This window comes from Prinia subflava, assembly GCF_021018805.1.
Source record: "Prinia subflava isolate CZ2003 ecotype Zambia chromosome W unlocalized genomic scaffold, Cam_Psub_1.2 scaffold_32_NEW, whole genome shotgun sequence".
NCBI lineage: Eukaryota > Metazoa > Chordata > Aves > Passeriformes > Cisticolidae > Prinia > Prinia subflava.
In genome coordinates, this window is record NW_026960609.1 from 98,849 (window position 1) to 120,752 (window position 21,904).

A 21,904-nucleotide genomic window follows, 5' to 3' on the forward strand; every position below is an offset into this window, starting at 1 on the left:
TAAAGTGATCAGCTCTTTATTAAAGTTATCAGCTGGATGGTAGGGTCCAACAGAAGTTTTTCACACTGCTGTAGCAATCCGAAGGAGCAGGTGCTGTTGCAGTTCCTCACTCCACTGCAAACAGTAGGTGCCGAGTCCGTGTTCCCATGGGAACAGCTACAAGCTCTCTCTGGTCAACCATCAGGAGGCAGAGCAGTAGAGGTCTGTCACTGAAGTGCAGAGTCAGCTCTTTACCCTCAGGGAAAAACCTCGACAGTTTCCCTCTCTCTATCTCTGTCCCTCGAGTTGGCCTAGTCCCCATGCCTGTCAGACTCTTAATAGGTTATGGTGAGTTCTCAAACCAGGTCAGGGAGTGCATCCACCTCCTCCTTGGCGAGAGCATCACCTGGATCTTTTCCTTGTGTCCAGTCTTCCATTTTGGGGTGCCTTTCATCCCCAAAGAACTCTCTCCTAGCGTGCTGTGTGTTCGTCTTATTTGCATATGCCCTCCTCAAGTAGGCAGCATGGGGGGGGGGGAACTAGGTGAGCTTCGATTACATTAGGCACAGCTAGGACAATCACCTTGCTTTTAACATGCTAATGCAGGAATGCAGGACTGGCAGGATGGCTGCCCAGCCCCACCAGGGATGGGGAGGTCGCCTTTCTCTGAGGTGCCGAGGCACCGGTGCCTCCCATTGCCCCCTCCAGAGCTCCACAGAACCACGCTCGGCACTCCTTCACTTCCCAGGGGCAGAGGCTGCAACATCAGCCATGGCTCCTGGCCAGCAGGTGGGGCCGCTGCTTCCCTTGGAGCGGGGGCTGAGACACCAGAAGGTGCAGTGGCTCCGGGCAGCCGCCAAGGCGTCTCCCCAGGGCAGGGCCCTGTCTACAGTGGCGGAGGTCCAGCAGTGGATCTGTCAGGGCTGGGGGTGGCAGCAGCAGTCTCAGGAGTTCTGGAGACATAACCTCGCCACATCTTGGGCTACGGCAGCTACACAGGGGCAGCCTTTGGAGCATCCACACTCACTGAGAATTCGTTCATAAAACTTGGGTGCTGATGCTTCTGTCCTTTTGCAGATGAATTTACTTAATTTTTATAAACAAAATCCACAGCCCTGCTTTATGAGGAAACCACAGTACTTTGTGATGTCCATGACGTTTTTTACGGTTTTATAAGTCTCTGTAATTTTATGGAAAAAAGGATGTGTAAGTCTGAGGGCTTATAAAAGCCTCATGACTCGAGGGAGCCAATATTGAGAGAACCCACAACGGTGCTGTCACAGCTCTTCCTCATCCCTTCCCGCTTGCCTGCTGTTTTCTAGAGCTCCGAGTGCATTTGCTGCATCTGAGATATTCATAACCATATTTGAGCTCCTCTTATCACTGTTTCGTTGTGCCTCTTGGAGGAAAAAAGAAAACCAACCCGCCCCTCCTCCAATGTGCTCAGGCAGGGTTATGCACTGGGACCGGCGCCGCCACCGCCGGGGCAGGAGCGCGGCCATTGCCGCTTGCGTTCCAGCTGCGCTGCAGCCCCCTCAGTAGAGCCAGTGTCCTCCCCTTCTTCTCTCCCTTCCTTGGAAGCACCGCCCCATCTTGCTGCTCCCAGTGGCTGTCGCCATGGGCCTCACCACGCTGCTGTTGCCGGTGCTGCTGTTGCTGCTGGCGGTGGCCATGGGCAGCCCGGAGGTACACAGGCTGCAGGGGACCTGGCTGCTCCGCAGCAGGAATGGCTCAGTGTCACTCCGAGCGGAGGTGCCGGGCTGCATTCACACCACCCTGCTCTGCTGGGACCTCATCCAGGTACGATACTCTGAGAGCTAGGCCCCGGAGCAGCCTTTCCCGCCGTGGGCAGCCCGCCTCGGAGGGGAGAACCCAGACCCCCAAAACACAGCTCTGTCCCGGCAGCTGCCCAGCCACTGCAGGCTTGGTTGGCATTGCCGGGGCAGCAGCCAGGATTCTTTTGGTGGCTGCAGTGTCCTCAGTCCTGCAAAAGGCCGAGGATACAAATGGAAGCTTTGCAGAATGTGAGATTGTGGTTTTGACATGCAGCCAAGGTGCTGGCACCGTGTACCTGCAATACCCTCACAGCACGTAAGGCACGCCTACCTACAGTGGTACCTCAAAAGAATGAAAAGTTAAACCCACCCTCCTAAAGTTTGACTTGTTAATGCCATAAAGTTAGGGATTTAAGGCCATTAAAAAGCCCTTTTAAATCTTGCAGGGAATATCAGAACAGTGGAGATCACATACACCCATTCTGTCTAAGGAAAGTATATTCTGAAACAAGTTAAATTTAAAGGACTAACCCGTCTTAACACTTTGAAGAAGCTTTTCTGCTTCTGTTTACACTTGTCTCTATAAAATTTTTAAATTTATAGAAACACAGCAACCACTTTCTTGGACAAATTTTCAAAACTGTACTTGCAAATGAGTAGCAAAGTATTCTGATACTAGCATAAAGGTGCCTGTGACTCAGACCTGACATGAAACATGGCACTAGCTGTATCATTGTTGAAATAAGATGCCTGTTTAAAAGGAAACAAGAAAAATGAAACGTGTACCTGGAACAAGGAAAGAAATAAAAGACAGTGAAGTTAACAAAGTCATCTATAAAGGTGATAAATACAGTTCTGTGCTGGAAAATGTAAAGTACTGTTGTATGCTCTGAGTATATGATATCCCTCCTTTATTGTGGGCCTAATGGTGCAGTTCTTGTGCATCATTTATTGTAAAAACACATTCTGAATGTATGCATTCTATATTTTCTATTTCTTGGGTTTTATCCTTCAGCTTATTATACTCTAATTAAAGAGAGGTAAAAGGAGAGAGTGACACCCTTTGGGCAGGATAATTTTAGCATTTTCTGTGTTGGCACAGGTTGGGAATCCCAGCACTAATAATAGATTCCAAAGAGTGTCACTGCCAGATACAAAGTATCAACATTGGAAAAAGAAATATGCTATGAAGGGATAGGCAGAGCTATGATGATCTGTTCTTTTAACATCTATATGCTGAGTGATGTGACATCTTGGACACTGAGAATTAAGGTTTCAGAAGGGCTTTTCAATAGTTTTCAAATGTGCTAGGGGCAGGGAGACTTTATGTGGAGGATCAGTGAAGGGAACTGTGCTGGTTTCTCTGATGCAAAAGTGCACAAGGTAAACTGAACGTCTGGGATGTTTGATTGTGCTGGGAGGTGTTGCTGCAAGAAGTGTGAATAATCATCCAGGAGAAACTGTGGCCAATGCACTGACTCAGGCATGCAAGACAGTGATGTAATGAAATACTCACATTTAACTACTCACCCGAAGTACACTTATGAAGTGAGAAGATGTGATTGCTAATTTAAATGCATTGCTGCAAACTGACTTGTAATTTAGCAGTATATTTGGAAATGAGGATCATGAACTCTCATGTACCTAGGCAGAATCCCAAGCCTGCAAAGTGGCATGAGAGCTTAGTCAGCCAGCTGGGCAGCAGTGAATGTTTGGCTAATTAAATAGATGATGGTTGGTTGTGGTCACTTAGAACATGTTTACGTGAATACAAGAACTTGCCCCAAACACATGCTGGTACAGTGGAGTATGAACCTGCTGTGGACTGGAAGCTGTTGCCAAGTTTGTGGTGTTGTTGTCAAAATGCTGAGTTAGGGTTCACTAGTGTTATAAATGCCAGGACAATTTATTACCAAATTCAATAATTTGGTTTATTAAAAATTCAAATCACAAAATTTGGAATCAAATTACAGAATTTTAAGTAAATAAAAAACCCCCCTACAAACAGCGACACTTATTTGACAGAGTTTCTCCCGGGAAAGAGAGCCAAGGGTGACCTATAGACATAGACCCTGGCCGTCTGTGTCTCTAGCTGGGTACACGAATTTGCTATGTTCGAGGCTTGGTTTTTATACTCTTTATTCTGCCTCTGGCAATATTTCCCCATATTTTCCTTTGTTTCTTGGTTAGCTATTCAAACCTAAATTCGTCTCCGGTCGGATTGAAAAGAGCTCCCCTCTTAAGTCCATGTGTTAATGTTTAGTTTCTATGGATCTTTATAGTTGATGAATGTTCGAGATATGGGTGATATTGCTTGATGGTCTGTGAAGGTGGCTCCCGAGGTGTGAGTTGCTGATACCTGCTCATCTCAACAGGTCCCCTCCCAATACTTGAAAAGGCTGCAAAGTCTTTTGTTCCCTTCTGAATGGAGAAACCTCCTAAAACATAGACTTTTACCTGATATAAATTTATACAGCTTTATAATTTTCCAATTTACCATAAGAACATGAGTTAATCATCTCACGTTTTTCACAACTAGTATGGTTGCTTGACATCTGGACTGGACCCAGCTGGTGTCTGGCTAGTTCCAAGATCAGAGTGAGATAACTTCTTTCTATGTATAGGTGTGTACTGGTAACTCAAGGCCAGCTTAAACCCATTCTTACTCAGTTTAGCAAAGCTCAGTTTGCATAGAGAAGCATTCACACAAATTTGCACCAGGATAACTAAATTGTTTTAAAATCGCATTTTTGTTTAAAAGATAGAATGCAGACCATATCAGAACAGGGGAGCAACCTTAGCAGATTTGATATCTGTTGCAGATGGTGTTAAATGTACTTAATCCGTGTCACCATAGTTGTTGCATTCTGCAAAGCAGCATGCCTGGGTTGTTTGGAGGGAGTCAGTGACATCATTCATTATTACAGTGTAAGGCTTCCTGCTTCAGAGGGGGGCTCAGCTGTTTGTCCTGAGGTTTCACTGCAGTGAATGTGACCAAGGGTTTTCAAGTGCAGCTGCCTAAAATCATGTTTCCATATTCCTGTTTATACAAAACCATGCACACTGCCCTAATTGTAGAGGCATAGAGCACTGGTTGCTCCATTTTTTCAGAGTTCATTATCTCTGGAAATCATTTATCACAGCACCCAAAGCAGAAATTTAAAGCAAAATTTGGAAGGGCCTACTCCAGCAATATAGCTTAGTGGGCATCTAAAGACAAGAAGGAGAGCAGCAGGGGTAAGCTGATGAATATTAAGCCTTCAGAATGTGGCTTAGATTGCAAGACTTGGCTGCAAGAAATTTATTTATCATTGTGTGTTTCATTTCAAATTCAGGTCGACACACAAACTGTTTTTGCACAGGGGTACTTTGATTGCATGTCTGTAGCCCTAGTTTAATCTGCTGTGCAGGCCATACACTTTGTGATATATGATGTGAAATAATTTGTGTTTGTGTGATATAATGTGAAATAATTCGTGTTTGTAATCTGTCATATAAAATAATTCGTGTTTTAGAAGGTATAGAGTAAAAGTCACTCAGGCTTGTAAATAAAAAAATGTTCAGGAATTGTAAATGCCCTTGCCCTAAACTCAGGCAATGACTAAAATTTGCAATAGAAAGAAGGGTGGGTCTGAGAAGAGATAAGCCCTCTCCAGAGATGAACTTGACAATGACCCAAGGACCCAACGATTAACACTCGATATTGATCTGGCCTCCATCATCCAGGGTGTGCATCCCAATACAGGGTTCCCAAAAATCTAATCAAGTATTCATTTCTCCTGGAAACCTTTTCAATCTGCAGGGAGGAAAACACTACATGAATATGAAAAAGAAACTGAAGGGACAAAAGAAGTATGAGGCAATGCCCTGTCCAGCCCAAGAAGCTGTATATAAACTGGCTCCGCAGAGACTGAAATTGTGAACAGAGGAGCTCTGGTGCAATAGAGGCCGAAGCTAAGTTCACCCAGTGCCAATCCCGGGCTCAACACTGATTTTTGCTTGTGGCTTTTTCAAAATTCTATATTGTAATTTATTAATAAAAATATTAATTTAATTTGCTACTCATTTATAACACACTTGAGTTGGAAAACATCTCTCTGACACTGAGGGTTCATTACTCATCTCTCTGGATCCTCTTAGCATTTGTTTTAGAAATATCTTTACTCTGATTCATAAAATATACGTTGGAGGAACATGTCTTTCTGAATGCACCAAATATGCATGTCTCAAAAAATGCTTTTGGGGGAGACACTTGTGTTTCCTACCAAAGTATTATTTTCTTTCATGTTCACTCAACATAGTTCAAATGCTAGATTAACTATGATAAAAGCTCAAGGGCCAGGAGATTGCATCAGAGTATGTTTGGCTTGATTGTTTTAATAACATTTCATTAAGACACTGTAGCTCTTACTACTGTTTGTCAACATGAGATTTCCTAGTTTCTGAGCGTTCATATTAAAGTAGAAGGCTTTCACCTTCTCACGCTCTGTCATGTAAACAAGGAGATTGTGTTTTATAAATATTACCATTGTTTTCCCATTCTTCTCCAAGGAGAGGAGAGGTTGTGTGACAGTCTGTCGGAGTCTAGAACATCCCTCTGCCCACCCTGGAGGGTTTGGAGACCAGACAGGGGGGTCTGGGATCTGTACAGGGGGGTCAGTTAGACCCACACGGATCCCAGGAGGACACTGACTCTGATTGCTGTCCATGGGAGTGAACACTCACATGCAGGAAGAATCACAAATCCTAAGAATTTAAAATAAGTAGTGGATGGTTTATTATAGAATATAAATATAGAAATTAGGATTCTTAGTATATGGGGCTGAAGAGGCAAGATGGAGGAATTGGGGAGTGGCCCCTGTCCTCCTTGTTCTTGCTCTCGTCCCCCATCTTGTGCTGAGTTGGGTTTTAGAGATTGGCTTAGAGTAGAACTGACATGTTAGTAAAGGTAGTAGGTATTGGTAAAATTTTGTAAATAAAAAATACATCTCGGACAGTGGTTGGGTCAGGGGACCGTACATAAGGTGCGGGGCTCTCTGATCCGCCCAGTCTGCAGCTTGTCCTGCTCTGCTGGGGATGCCTCACAGAGCTGAGAAAGAACTAAGATAAGGTACCCTGCCAGGGAGGCCTGGCAGAGTTGAAAAAGGACTGAGATAATGAAGAATAAACAACCTTGGAAATGTGCACCGGGTAACTCAACCTGTCGTCTCTACCTCTGGTGTGTAACACTTAGGGCAAAGAGAAGACTGAAAACCTTATTACCTCTGGGAACAGCAACCCAGAGGAAACTCCCAGGGAACAGCAACCCTGGGGAAAAACCTTATTACCTTGGGGCCAGCAACCCCAAGGAGAATCTCAGGGAAACTATAACCTTGAGAATTGGTGTCCGAACTCCTCCGAGCAGCCACGGACCCTCAGAAGAAGACAAAAACTCCACCCTTAGAAGATAAGAACAGACTCAGCAGTTGCCGACTCTGGAACTTCAGCTGGACCAACGTGGACCCAGGGGCCCAGGGCTGCGTCATCCCACAGCTGCCGGACAGCAAGGGACAACACCGGTTCCAGTTCCACAGCCAGGAAAGACTGCACCTAGGTGAGACCGGTCAAAAACCCAGAACACGGGGGTAATGCATTCCAGAAATAGCTACGTATCTTATTAACTTGGCAAAGCATTACTGCTGCATAACTTGTGGTTTCAATTAAAAGAGCCAGCAGCTCTCTAATAATGGGTTTACCTCGAAAATCCACAATACATATCGGAACTAAAGTTCCAGATAGAATTTTGGAAAGAGGTGAAAACAAACAAAGAAACAAACAAAACAAAACCAAAAACAACAACAAAAAACAACTATATCAAAAAGCAATAAGGAGAGATAAAGAAGCTCTCAAATTAATGGCATTGGCAAGAGCACTGCTGCAAATAATATTACAGAATTCCAGGGAAGAATTAAAACTCCCATGGCTGCAGAGAGGCAAAGAGGAATTAGATTCTAGCCCTCTGAGCAAGTGAGTCCATATGCTGACCGCAACCCCAGAAAAGGGAGGGGATGCTCAAAAGCAGTCTCTAACTGTTCCTTGGACATCCCCCACTCCGCACCCTACCCCGCACCCCGGCAAGGACACTGAAGCAGGCGGCCCGCGGCCGTGCAGCGCAGCCCCCCCATCCCCCACTGCAAAACAGGAAGGGAAAGAGGGGAAAGGGCAGAAGAAACGCCAGCCGTGCCGCCAAGGCGGGGGGAGAGCACACCGCGCGGGGGAGGGCGGCCCGCAGATGCCCTGCACTGGGAAGGAAACAGCCGGGAAGAGGGTTTGGAAACAGGGTGAAGAAATACATTAAGGAGAAGGCAAGCTTTCACAGTCGCTTTTGAATCGGTCAGAGCAAGAAAGTGAGGAGAATGAATCGTTTTTCAGTGATTTTTATGAAATGCCGTTTACACCAAGAATACAGGGCAGGTTTAGTGGCCGTGCGTGCTCGCGCAGCTCAGAGCTGGAGAGAAAGCGGCTGGCAGTGCCGCCGTGCATCGCGGGACGGGGAAGACGGGATTGGGTCCGTCACGCGAACGTTCGCACAGCCCGCTGCACTGGCCGTGCGCCCGGTGGCAGAGGCTGCTGCCTCCCCAGCAGGGAGGCGGAGACGGGGCAGTGCCCCGGCACAGCGCGAGCAAAAGGAGGCTTGCCCCACCCCCCCCTTCCCCCTCTGCCACGATACGCGTTCCCCGCGAAGGAGGCGCGGGGAGTCCAACACAGACCCCGCCTCCATGTCCCCAAAGCTCCCTCCCTCCAAACATCGAACACGGAAGGACAAAGCACTGCCCCCCCCCCCCCCGCTCCCCCCCCCCCCCACAGCGGGACAGGGAGAGACAAAGGAAAAAAAAATACAGGGATCGTAGGCAGTGGTCACCGAGCACGGGAACGCGGAAGCGCGGGAATGCGGAAGCTGCGGGGATGAAGGAAGCGCGGGCGCCTGCGGCATTTCTAAGGACCGCCAGCGCAGATTAGGGCGGGGCGGACCCCGGGAGAGAGCAGAGAGAGTGCGTCTTTTCGGGCTTTGCCAAGCCAGAGTAGGCAGAGGAGGGGCATGGCCATGCCGGAGGCGTTTCGTTCCACGCCCCCATGCCGGTGCAGACAGGGGCAAGGTGGGGGCAGGGTGGGATTTCCCTCTGGGCACCGTCCCCTGTCCCACCCCAAGCAGCAAATGCAAGCAGCGTTCTGCCCATTCCCTCATAGCAGCAGTGCTCAAGCAGCGGGAGGTCCCGCAGCGACCCCGATGCACAATTGAAATTAAAAGCAATTATGCAGCAATGCCAAGGCATAGAAATAATTAAAGCTAAGCAGCAAATATGCTCGCAGCACCCAGCCGGAGCTACGTGAGTGACAAAATTGTGAAAGTGCAGTTTTTTAAAGCATGCATCACAAAGATTATAAGCCCCCATCCTCAGAAAGGGAAGGGGGAAGATGATGTTGCATGATGGCAATGCATGACATTTCAGATTTATAAGAAACACACAGCAACACCAAAAGCTGCAGTGACCAGGGCAAAGAATTTTTCACAAATATGCCCGTTGTATCACAACATTGGCACAGACTGGCTATGCCAGGGACCCCTCAATGTTTTTTTTATCAAGCCCAAATCCCTCAGCTCAGCCAGAACGGCCTGGCTAGCCGGACAAGCTGAAACTGAACCCAGCCGGTTCAGCATCACCACCATGCATGGTGGAACAGAAGCATTGCAACAATTTCTAAGCAGATTGCACAGCTTCAACAACAAAAACAGTAACGAAGAAAGCTTTCATTAACTCGTGAAGACAACAAAGTTCAAAATATGCTAGCTCAGAAGCAGCAGCAAATATTCACCGTTGGTGACAGCAAGTCAGTTCAAACTCCACATAATTTTTGGACTGTAGCCCAAGCTTGTTTTGCCACTCAATCACAATCATCTTTATTTTCAAAAGATTTTTTTTTTATAAAAAAAAGCAATTATTTCTTCAGTTGAAAGACTGTGCTCTGGAATTTTATCCGAATTTAGCAACGCATTTCCCTCAATCACCCCTTCCAGCACAAGGTAGTCACACCCTTTCTGAATCCTCTGCAAATAATTCCTACACATTTATATCAAGGCTACCTGCTGGGTCAGCGGCAAGTTCAGCTGTGATTTCCCTTCACCGTGCCACATAGGTATTATGTGCAGCACAGAGAAAGTAATACCCCAGTCCTCATAAAGGAGGGGGAAAAATGATTTACAATATCCACTCCTCATCCAGGAGAGGGAGAAAAGTCAGAAATGTCAGCAAGCTCCAAAATGGAAGAAAGAGCATCATGGGAACAGCAATTGAATCACATTCCTGCAAATTTACAGGACGAAAGAATTATAACAGGCTGCAAAGAAATCAAAAAGAAAACATTGAAAGAGAAGAACTGTGATATAGTGAAGCATGGAAAGTATTGTGTTACCAATGACTTATGATCTACAGGATGAAAACTCAAGATAGGGGCAATTGTATCACGATGTGCTCAGAGACTGAAAGAAAGTAATGCGAGAAAAGGGTTTGAAATTTCTGTACTTCAAACAGTTTTTGAAGGAATGCTAAATGGAGGAAAGCCCTCGATGAACTAAGGAACAAATAGCAGGGAGTGAATGCAACCCTCACCATGTTGCAGGTGGCAGGGGACATACCACATGACAGAGCCAAAATTCAAGCCAGGGATTTGCCACAACAGGTGCAGGCAGACATCAGAAGTACACCACAAAAAACAATTTTGTAAGTTCCATCGATTGAAACACCTGAAAACATTTGTACATATATAATATACATATATATACATATATAATAATCCAGCAAGGACCTTCAGAGTCTTTCATGTCATTCCCTGGTTGTCTCACCAAGACAATGAACAGGCAAGTGAACAATGAAATAGCAAAGCTACACCTGCTTCAATTCCTTGCATTTGGGAAATGCCAACGCAGAATGCAGATGCATCATCAATGCAATGCCTGGTCGATTGTCTCAGGCAGAGATGGTGAAGGCAGAGATGGTAGAGGCCTGCAGTGAAGTGGACACACCTCAGCACGGCACATCAGGGCAGGCAGGCATCTGAAGAAACCAGCTTGAAAGAATCCTCCAAGCCCGGGATGAAGGAATTCTCACAGCACTTCAACAAGCGATTCAACAGAACAGCATGTGAACATTGTAAGAAAAGATCAGAAGAAGAAAATACAATCATTTGTCCCTTTGTTGTGGAGCAATCCATCATTGTGTGAGAAACACAAAATGTGAGAAAGGGACATCCTATCATAAAGAAGATAAAATAGAAAACGAAATGGAGATGAGTTTTTAGCCAGTTGTTCATTGTGTATTAATTTATGTTTCCACATTTTACTGTTGTTGAAATTTTTGTGTGGTTTGGTTCGAATTTGAGTTACATATTGTTAAATATATAATTCTAAAGTTTATTTCAAGTTTGGGCCCTGATGAGTTTAAGTTTATATTTGAGTTTCATGAAGTTTAATTAGTAATTAATTTATATTTTATTGATTAATTATATATGGATTTTATAAGGTTACTGCAAGTTGTAGATTTTTTATCAAGTTTTATTTATGTTAAATTCAAGTGTCGGTTGATTTAAAAGGTGATTTACAATTTATAGAAGGTATGTTTGTTTAATTTGCAAATTTTAAGTATTTTTCTTCAACAAAGAAACAGTTTCAACTGAAATGATGATGATAGAACATTGATAAATAAGATTTGAGGAGAAGATACAATTTGTTAGATCCTTGATTTTATTGTTGGTTATGAATTGTTTCAGTCTTTTGTGTTTCATTTTAAATTAATTAGTGTATGAGAGTTTTGAAATGCAATTTAACATGTTAAGTATTGATACATTGATTATATAGTATGAAAATATTTATAAAAATTGATAGTACTTGTAAGTTGATATTACAGTTAAGTTTTTATGCTTTGTCATTTATTTATAGGGTTTTTCAAAAGGCATTTGTAATTTTGAATTTCTTCTATTTGTTTTTTAAACATTTAAGTATTTCGTAAATGCTGTTGTTGAAAAATGTAGTTGTATTATTAAGTGCAAGTCAGAATTTTTTCTTAAGTTTCATTTTAAGTATATAGTTTGTCTCTTTTGTAATCAATCTTGTATGTTTTATGCAATGTTTTAGCATGTCATTTTGAAGATTCATTTGATTTTTTTAACTGTGTTATGCATTTCTCTTGAAATGAGATTTTGGGCTTGCTTTGGTACCTCTTGTGTGAGTAGAGACATTGCATTTCAGTTTGTTAAATCTTTAAGTGTTTTTCAGAAGGTCTTGGAGAGAGATACCTGAAGCAACATTGATGATTTTTCCATCAGGTGTTGATCCTGTGATTGTTCCAATTGGTACTCAACTGTTTTCAAGAAAAGTTCCAGAAAAGACGAGTTCCTGAGTGATCTGATCACTTTTTCATCTTAAATTTTAAAGGTTTCTTTTATGTAAAAACATTATGACAGTTTGTTGTATTTGGGGCATTTGATGCTCATTGTTGTTAGAGGATTTATTTAAAGAATATACTAAAGAGCATCACTCCAACTTGAAGTTTGAGTTCTGGCCAAACTCCGATTTTAACTTGGACAGATGCTGTTTGCCAACAAAGCCCAGAGATCTCTGCTCCAAAAAATAATATGCAAGTTATTTTGACTTTGCAACTTGATCTTATTAATATAACAGCTGAATCAACTTTGATGTCAGACCTGATGTCTTGCCCGGGAAAGAATATCGGGATCTGCACTGAAGGAAAGTGTTTCAGCAGTTTGCAGTCTCTGATGTGATGGCAAAAATGATTTGAAAATCACATTTCATTTTCATTGGTATGCCGAATTTTTCCTTTGTGTTGAGCATTTCTTTATAGAAGTCTTTTGTCATGCTTTATAGTACTTATGTTATGTTTTATATCTCCAAAAAATTGAAATAACCTTCATGATGCAAAAGGAGAGGGGAGGAATGCTGAGTGTAAATTTAAGCAGAATGTTGAGGAAAAAATAGTATGTTTTAAACTTTTGATAAGTTCTTTTGTAGAGTCTACTTCACCGAGCAGCAAGTGGAACGGGAAGAGAAATGTGAACAGAATCCTTTAGTCTTGAGCAGAAACCCAGAGACAGGATGGATTAGAAAATCATTTAAATTTAAGGTTTGGGGCAGGGATTGTGCTTGTGTTTTCACAGGAGCCGAAAATGAGCATCAGCAAAGCATGAGAACCTCTGCCAAAATCAACGACATCAGGCGTTGGTCCAGAAATGGAAAAGCAGGCACACAGACGTGGCTGTCAAGACTGCGGACATTTCTTCGTTTGGAATGCAAAAGATTTTGGGACTTGGGATTTCTCTTGGGACTTGAGTGGTGTTGCATTTCAGAGATTCCCACAGAGAGTGAGGCCTTTGAACAAGCAGTTCAATCAAGTGTTATACTTGTGCCTTGTGTTCTCACCAATTGTCTTGGGCAGTGGGGCAGTTTCGCCCATGATTCAGTCAAGGAAGAATGGTTGGGAAACTCTGGCCAATGTATCAGAGCTGAGCATCTTTCATTTGACATACTCAAGATCAGGGAAATTCCTTTTATCATGTTCTATGAGTTTGTTAGTAGGCAGGTGATTGAACAAGTAGTCGATCCCAGAGAACATCCCTCCAGCAATTTCACAGTTCATTTTCAACCTAGTGGGCAAATGGGATGTTCAAATGAAATTCTTTTCTATGGTTCTTTGTGAACCTCGAAAATGAAAACCTTTGGTTCAGCAAAAGAGAATTTTTGCAGAAAATTTGGTCTTTCCTGGAGTGACACAAAAAAGATAACATCATAGACATCACTCCAAATATGATTTGTAAAAGTGCATCACCTTAGTGTAACTACACTGAGATATCAGATAAACTAGCAAGCCAGGTTTCAATGTTATTCCCGAAAGAAATCCTTTTCATTTTTGAAGACAGGATTCAGTCTGTGCTTCTTGCAGATGTCAAGGATGGTCCATGCAGCAACAAGAGATGTTCTTTGTTAACACCCAGCATGACACTGATAAAAGAGCAAGAGAGGAAAGATCTGTTGAACAATATGATCCAAGTTGTGATGGTAATGCAGACAGTATCAGGGATGATTTTAATACTATTGGATCAAAGGGGCTGTTGTCAGAACAAGTATGCCCATGCCACTTCTCTTGCACTGAATGATTTGTTAACTGATATTGACAGTGTGAGACGAAAACAGAACAGCAATTGATTATTCATTGCTGAAGCTGAGACACAAGTAAATAAGTTTGAAGGAATATCATGAGAACATAAGACAACTGGAAAAAGGCTGTGAACCAACTTATTATAAGAACTGAACCTTGAATGGATGGAATGTTCAATGTGTTTAACCTTTTACCATGGTAGAGGGAACTTTTGAGAGTATGTGTGTATTTCCTGTTGAAGCTTGTGATTCTTCTGATGTATGTGCCGTGTTTGCTTCAATGCATACCGCGGGCCAAGAACAGAGTTGTCAGAGAAGCATTTTTACTGCAAAGAGGAGGGGGAGATGTCGGAGTCTAGAACATCCCTCTGCCCACCCTGGAGGGTTTGGAGACCAGACAGGGGGATCTGGGATCTGTACAGGGGGGTCAGTTAGACCCACACAGATCCCAGGAGGACACTGACTCTGATTGCTGTCCATGGGAGTGAACACTCACATGCAGGAAGAATCACAAATCCTAAGAATTTAAAATAAGTAGTGGATGGTTTATTATAGAATATAAATATAGAAATTAGGATTCTTAGTATATGGGGCTGAAGAGGCAAGATGGAGGAATTGGGGAGTGGCCCCTGTCCTCCTTGTTCTTGCTCTCGTCCCCCATCTTGTGCTGAGTTGGGTTTTAGAGATTGGCTTAGAGTAGAACTGACATGTTAGTAAAGGTAGTAGGTATTGGTAAAATTTTGTAAATAAAAAATACATCTCGGACAGTGGTTGGGTCAGGGGACCGTACATAAGGTGCGGGGCTCTCTGATCCACCCAGTCTGCAGCTTGTCCTGCTCTGCTGGGGATGCCTCGCAGAGCTGAGAAAGAACTAAGATAAGGTACCCTGCCAGGGAGGCCTGGCAGAGTTGAAAAAGGACTGAGATAATGAAGAATAAACAACCTTGGAAATGTGCACTGGTGGACTCAACTTGTCGTCTCTACCTCTGGTGTGTAACACTTAGGGCAAAGAGAAGACTGAAAACCTTATTACCTCTGGGAACAGCAACCCAGAGGAAACTCCCAGGGAACAGCAACCCTGGGGAAAAACCTTATTACCTTGGGGCCAGCAACCCCAAGGAGAATCTCAGGGAAACTATAACCTTGAGAACAGTCCTTTTGACCAATGTGGTTGAGAGGTGGGAATACCACTCTCCAATCCACGGTCACCTTTCAAATAGTATTTAAGAGCATGTAATAAACAAAGGGGGGACTGGCTCTGCCCTGCTTTCTCTCACAACTTCCAACTCTCTGCATGGTCATTTCGAGCATGGCAAACAGCGACAACTGTTTACATGTAAAATTTTAAAAAACACATGAAAAATGCACATAGAAAAGGGTAATAGTCACTTGCATAAAGCTTTGTTTTGAATGCAGACGTTTTACAAACTTGCAGTGAATCTGTTGCTAACCCTACAGCTCTGGAAAAAGACTTGCCAAAACAATTTTGTCTGAAGGTTTTGCTTTTGACCAGTGTCAGTGTAGTATTTTCTTTCAGGCACTATTCTGGTAAGCCATATGTACCCACAAGTAACTTGCTTATTAAGTCTGTGTGCTGGAAATAGGCACCCTCTACCACATAATGTTCAGGTTCTGCATGATGCAGTTTGTTGCTGGCAGGTGACTCCTGTAAATTTTCAGTTCTGAGGAATATGGCTGTTGGAGCTGGATTTTCTCATATGGCAGTGTCCTGGTTTGGGACAAATTAGGGGAAAAATCTCCAAAAGGAGTCCCTTAAAAAACAAACCCCCACAACTCCTCCCCCCCTCCACCACCGGGTTTGGGAAGAATTTCCTCAGAGGAAAAGTGGAAAAAACTTGTTTATTAAGAAAACAACAAAAAAACACTCCCCAACACAAGAAAGAGAACAGCCCGAGATAACAACAAATGTTTTCACCAGTCCAAGAGAGGATGAACAACTTGGACAGTCTCTGCTGGGGAGGGTGCCAAGCTTCTCTCACAGATGCAGACTCCAGGGGGAGTTCCTTGACTTTCCCAGATCAAGGTCCGGAGCCGGTTCCGATGTCTTGAGGAAAGGGGAGGAAGGAAAGAAGGGGAAAAGACAAAAGCAGAAAAATGGCAAAAAGCAAGCAAAAAAAAAAAAAAAAAAAGCAAGAGAGCAAAGCCAGCAGCAAGCCAAGCTGAAAAGCCAGCAGCAGCAAGCGAAAGCAAGCAGCTGGGGGGAAGGGCGCGGCTAATAGACAAAACAAACCAAGAGCACGGGAACAGAAACCCACGATTGGGATACAAAGCATGAAAATGTCCTGTCACCCCAGGACAGCCAGTCATTTCCGTTTATACATAAGGCTGTTTTGTCTTATTAGTTGTCACTTAGACTTGTATAGAGTATTATGAGAAGTCTGCAAGTGTGATGCTGATATAGGGGCTGTGTAACACTGAATTTTCTGGCCTGTTAGACAAGGACATGCACTTGACAGAGAAGCCATCAGTGCTCTTGTTTATACTTGGATATCAAAATTTATTAGAAAAGACAGAAGTTTATGAACCCCATCTTATAGTTCTACATTTCTGGAAAGTACTGTGGTTTTCTGTAGCTTGTTCTGCATTTGTATAAAATATGCTATTGTTTATACTTAGATTTTTTTGAAAAGGCCAGGTAACAATTCGATTTGGTATCCTATGGTTCTGTTCAGCTTACATGGCATTCATTGTTGGAATAGTTGGTTATTTTATTGTTTTCCACTGAAATACAGGTGCTTCACTGAGCTGTGAGAACATATGTACAAACATTCAAAAGCCTTAGTAAAACTTAGCATAAATATTAAAGGACACTTAAGTTTTTCTTTCAAAAGCTTGTGATGTTAAAAGAGATAAGATTTATAATGGTCTGTTAAATACATCAGAGTATTCAAGTATTATTAAGCAGTGGGTATTACTATGTTAACTCTTTAGTCATATTTGGCCTAGTGTTCTGCTGTGACAGAACATTAAACAATTTTGAACACTGACAGTGACATTCAGTTTACTGCTTTCTTAGAGCAGCTACTGAAATTTAGTTACTTTAGGAGCAACTTCCAAAACTTACGCTCTAAGAATATGATCCATTCATCACTACTGTTAGTTCAGCCTGACTTCAAGCTGTGAAAATTATATAAATGTCCTGACTGCTATCACTTGTGATGTCAAAGAGCACATGGGTATAGATAAGTATATATTAACTATTTAGCTTTCAGTCTGAAGTTGCCCATAGCAGAATCATTAAACTGTAAATCATGAAACATCACTTGAAAATTTTATTTTGGTAATCTGTTACACCATCAGAATTTTCTTATGGTGTACATGACAAAATATCAGCAGAGTTTATGAGAGAAGAGCACGCAAGGTGACTTGAAATTAGACCATAACAAAAGCAGGGTAAGGCAAAGGATCTGTTTTTTGTTCTTTATTAAATTTCATTTTATTACATGCAGATCTTCCACCTGGGTACAGCTGACTCTGTCTGGTATAATTTGTGTCATGTGCCTCAGAACTCCTGGAGTGCGGGGGGGCCAGGATGTGTCCCTTAATTGGGCCAGGGTGTGTCTGACACCACTCACTCGCTGTCTCACTTGGACTTGGAGCCTCACTTCTCAAGTGTTCATTTCTCATCCATTTCCTGCTCAACAGGAAAATCTCTTAGCTTATATCACCGTACCTTTTCAATATCCCCTTAAAATCATTGCAAGGAGAAGCTTCCATCTGGGCACTGGCAGTTCCTTCATTGTAGTGCTGCCAGTGCTTTTGAAGTCCTGCTGATGTCCTGTTAGCTGACCTGGAAATTGCTTCCTTTTTTATCATCTGCAGCAGGGCTTTTAACCTCCTCTTAGGAGGTGATTTGCTGCTTGCTTACAGCGTTGAGGTTGGCATCAGGGAACAGGCTTGAATGCTTCAGATTTTCCCCCCAAATTACAGGGAGCAGAAAAATGCAAGGCTATTGTGTTTGGTGGGATCTAAAAATAGCTATAGTTGACTCTACCCCTCTGTGAATTGCTTCTAGGAACACACTGAGCTGTTGAAGTGGATTTAGTAGATGTGCAGCCTATTTCCTGTCATCTTTCAATTTCTCCCTGTGCCTTCAAGTGTTCTAAATTTGTCCTTTTTTTGCATGCATTTTTCTGAACCAAGCCTTTAATTTTGATGTGAAATGATATAACGCGGGATGAAATTCTGTTTCAGAGAAATCCAAACAATTTGACTTACATGGTTACATCTTCCAGCACTCAGAACAGTTCTATTTAATAATGAAAAAGTCAATAACCTAACAAATGTATTGGTGAAATAATTCTGCTTTCTTAGAGGACTTTGTTGTGATTATGTGTTTCTCCTGAACCTTGAGAATTGTCTTAAAAGCATTGCTTGAACGTTGCTACAACTGATTTTACAACAATCAACATTTGTCATGGTTAATATGATTGACCAGTTATTAACATTTAACAGCTTTTCTGTGTGATATATGTGCTGGCTTACTGGTTGGGTAGCAATGATACCAGTAAACTATTAAGCTTTACATGAAGGTACATAGAACTGTGAGCTTTCCATCTAACTTTGTGGATGCCTGTGAGTCAGAAGGCCTAATTTGCACCTTCTATGACACTTGTTTTAGCAACCAATGCATTTCTTGAAGTTTGAAGGCTTTAGGCTAGTAAAGAAGAAAGCTCCTTCAGGAAAAAGGATCTTCAGTACGTTCTGAGATTTAAACATGCCACTCTGTAAGCTCCTGTAAGAGCCCATTTGGCAATGATTTCTGCTTCTGATGAAATATTCCTGCATTTCTGCTGCTAGTCAACAAGTTTTTTGTTTTCTAGAAGTCAGGACTTTGCTCATTAACATCTCAGTATCTGTGCTTTTGTGGGAGAAATGGTGCAGGTTTCTTTTGTGCATTTTTGCCGAGGCACTGATGTTGATTGTTTGACCATTAAGCAAATGGCTTTACAGTCTGCTGTTGATAGTGCATTTGCAACTTTCCTCTCACACCTTTTTTTAAATATTTCACACATACAAGTAGCAAAGATTGAAATTTACCATGCACATTCTTCAAAACATAATGTGAAACAAAATAGTATATAATGTTAAATATGAATATGTATGTATATGTAAGTATATCTAAGATGGAATATAATGTTAAAGCAAGACTTGTTTAAAATGGGCATTTTGAACTACATATTGTGGGGTTTCACGGTCTCTGACATTCAGTGTGATAAATGATGTGGGATAATTTGTGTTTATAATGTATGTATAATATAAATCAAGTTGTGCCCTTTGAAATAAATGGTAAAATCATACGAGACTGGGTGTAGACAGATTCAAGAATCAGAGAATGACCCATGCCAGGAACTGGGGAATGAGCAAATTTACAAGAGAAAAGGAGAGAGGGTCCGAGGAAGATGGGTCCTCTCCGGAGAGGGGATTGCAAACGACCCAACCATTACCACCAAAATTGGCCTTGCTCCGCCATCAGGGACACACATCCCAATACATGATTTCCAGAAGTTGTATCTAATATTCATCTCCCCACAGAAGAACTATTCAACTGACCTAACGGCAAGGATGAATCTCCATGAATATGAAGGAAAACTGAAGGGAAAAAGAAAGCATGAAGTAATGCCCTGTCCCGCTAAAGAAACTGTATAAAAACTGGACTCACAGAACTGAAAGCATGAACAGGGGTAGCTGCAGTGTGATAGAGGCCGCAGCTAAGGTTGACCCAGTGCCGATCCCATGACTCGACACTGATTCTTTGATTGTTGGCTTACCCGAAATTCTGGTCATTGATTTTTCTAAAATTAATAAAATCATTTATTAACTTGGAATTGGCTTGGCATTTATTACAAATGCTTGCCTCTCATTATCTCAGTACAATGATCTCAGTGGAGTTTCTTTTATGACCCTAAATTTTGCATATTAATATGCATTTCTTGGCTTTAACTTTTGCATCTTAATAAAAGTCTGAGATATGTTCCCCAAAAGTAATGGAATGAATGTCTTAAAATTCAGTAATAGTCCTGTATGCTCATGATTACTTAACTCTTCGAGAATACACTGTATTACCATTACAGAGGTCAGTTTTACTCAGGTGATAAGGCTTTTCCTTTTTGACTCTTCCCTTGTAGTGATAAATTTGATTGATAGAGCGTGGCATGTAGAGGCAGGGTGACACCTTTCCCTCTGTATGAGCCCAAGGAATGATGTTTGTATTGCTGTAGGACTCCAGTTTTGTTTTCTCACGGTAGCTTCAGTCCGGTCTCAGCTGCCTTAGGTGTTCCTGGATAGGGAGTACACTTAAGTACCTCCTGCCCAAAGTAACCCAGGCGAAGCTCCCAGGCACAGGCAATACTTAGCAAGCTTAGTTAACAGTGATTTCAGCTTTGCAGTGATAGCTCTTATAGGGATTTCAGCTTAGTGATATTCAGCTCATAAGCTTGCTAAGTGCCTTGGCAGAAGCAGGGAGAGAGAGGAGAAGCGCTGTATGAAGTTCCACAGATGAATCTTTATTGGCATCCTCCATGAAGGGTTTCAGGGACAGCTCTTCTGCTGAGCTGGGGAAAAGTGGGGTTTTTATAAGGTACCGAGGTTTTGAGAAATGGTCCAATGGTATGAGTCGGGGTAGAAAGTGACCTATTGTCTTACAGGGAGATAAGAGAGGGTCCGAGCGCGGGAGAGGGGTTATTTGGCCCAGTCACCATGACTAGGCATTTCTTTGCCTTTGGGTGACTGACTGCCAGAGAGGCCTACTAGGCCTGATGGCTGCAACACTCCAGAAGGGTCTGTGCTGCTGAGGAGAGTCACTGAGATGTTATTATTTTGTTCTGCTATGTAAATAAGTTTATGTGTTTATTATAGAGCCTGACCCTGCTAATTGCAAAACAAATATGAGGTAAAAGACAATTTTTTTCAGAAGATTTCAAATCCCAAATGTTGTTACTGTGCATAGTGACTCCTGAAATGGGGAGAAAAATTAAGTTCCAGCAAGTACGAAAAAAAAACCAACAAAAGAAAACAAAAAAAGCGCTGGGCAGATTTTCTTCAGTGTGACGTAGGATATTCAGAATAGTCCTATGAAAGCAAACCCTAATGCAGCTCCCCTCTCTCTGAGGTGAGGTTGAGTCATGCAGGTGAGAAGAGACTGGCCTTTGTTCTGGGGCAGCAGCTCAGCTGTTCAGGGGCTGGAATGGGGCTGTCAGGCAGGGATCCGGGTACCTGCACTCTGACATGGGATGGGATGCTGTGCCCCTCTGCTGCCTTTGTGTGAGGTGCGAGGCCGTGGGGTGTCAGTCCTTTAACCTGGGTGAGGGACATGGTGACCTGCTTTAAGGTAATAAATACAGCATGAAGCCAGAAAGGCCGAGGATGTAGCTTAGACCAACTGTACTTTCTATTCTTCCTAGGTAGTGTTATAAATGTGTAGCCAATTAAATTAATAAAGAATTTTATTTATAATTTACAAAAATAGAATTAAAAAAAAAACACAAGCAAAAATCAGTGTCGAGCCCGGGGTCAGCACTGGGTGAACAGTAACTTCGGCCTCTATCGCACCGGAGCTCCCCTGTTCACAATTTCAGTCTCTGCAGGGCCAGTTTATCATATATCATAGCAGTGTGGTTAAAGGGGAAGGGCACATTTGGTGTAAATGCAATACTATTCTCAAAAGTAGTAATTTAGTTTTTTAGCAAAACTGTGTTGCTTCTTCTTCATCTCTTTCTCCATCCCTCCACATACAATAATTTCATTTATCCTTACAGCAGCAAGTCTAGCTGTCAAGGAACAACTGGATTATTTGCAATAACTTTAAACTTGAGATTTGTTCACTGCTGTCCCTAGAGGCCTAAAATGCTGTCTTTGCCTCTTAAAATCATATTAGTCTTCCTTTTTCCATAATTATGAGGGTGATTATGTTTCTGTTCCTCTC

At 42.6% G+C, this 21,904-nt stretch overlaps 1 pseudogene; it reads left to right on the plus strand.

Annotated features, from left to right (window-relative positions):
• Window positions 1–1,450: 1,450 nt before the first annotated feature.
• LOC134565056 (beta-mannosidase-like) overlaps window positions 1,451–21,904 on the plus strand; it is a 45,177-nt pseudogene continuing 24,723 nt past the window's right edge.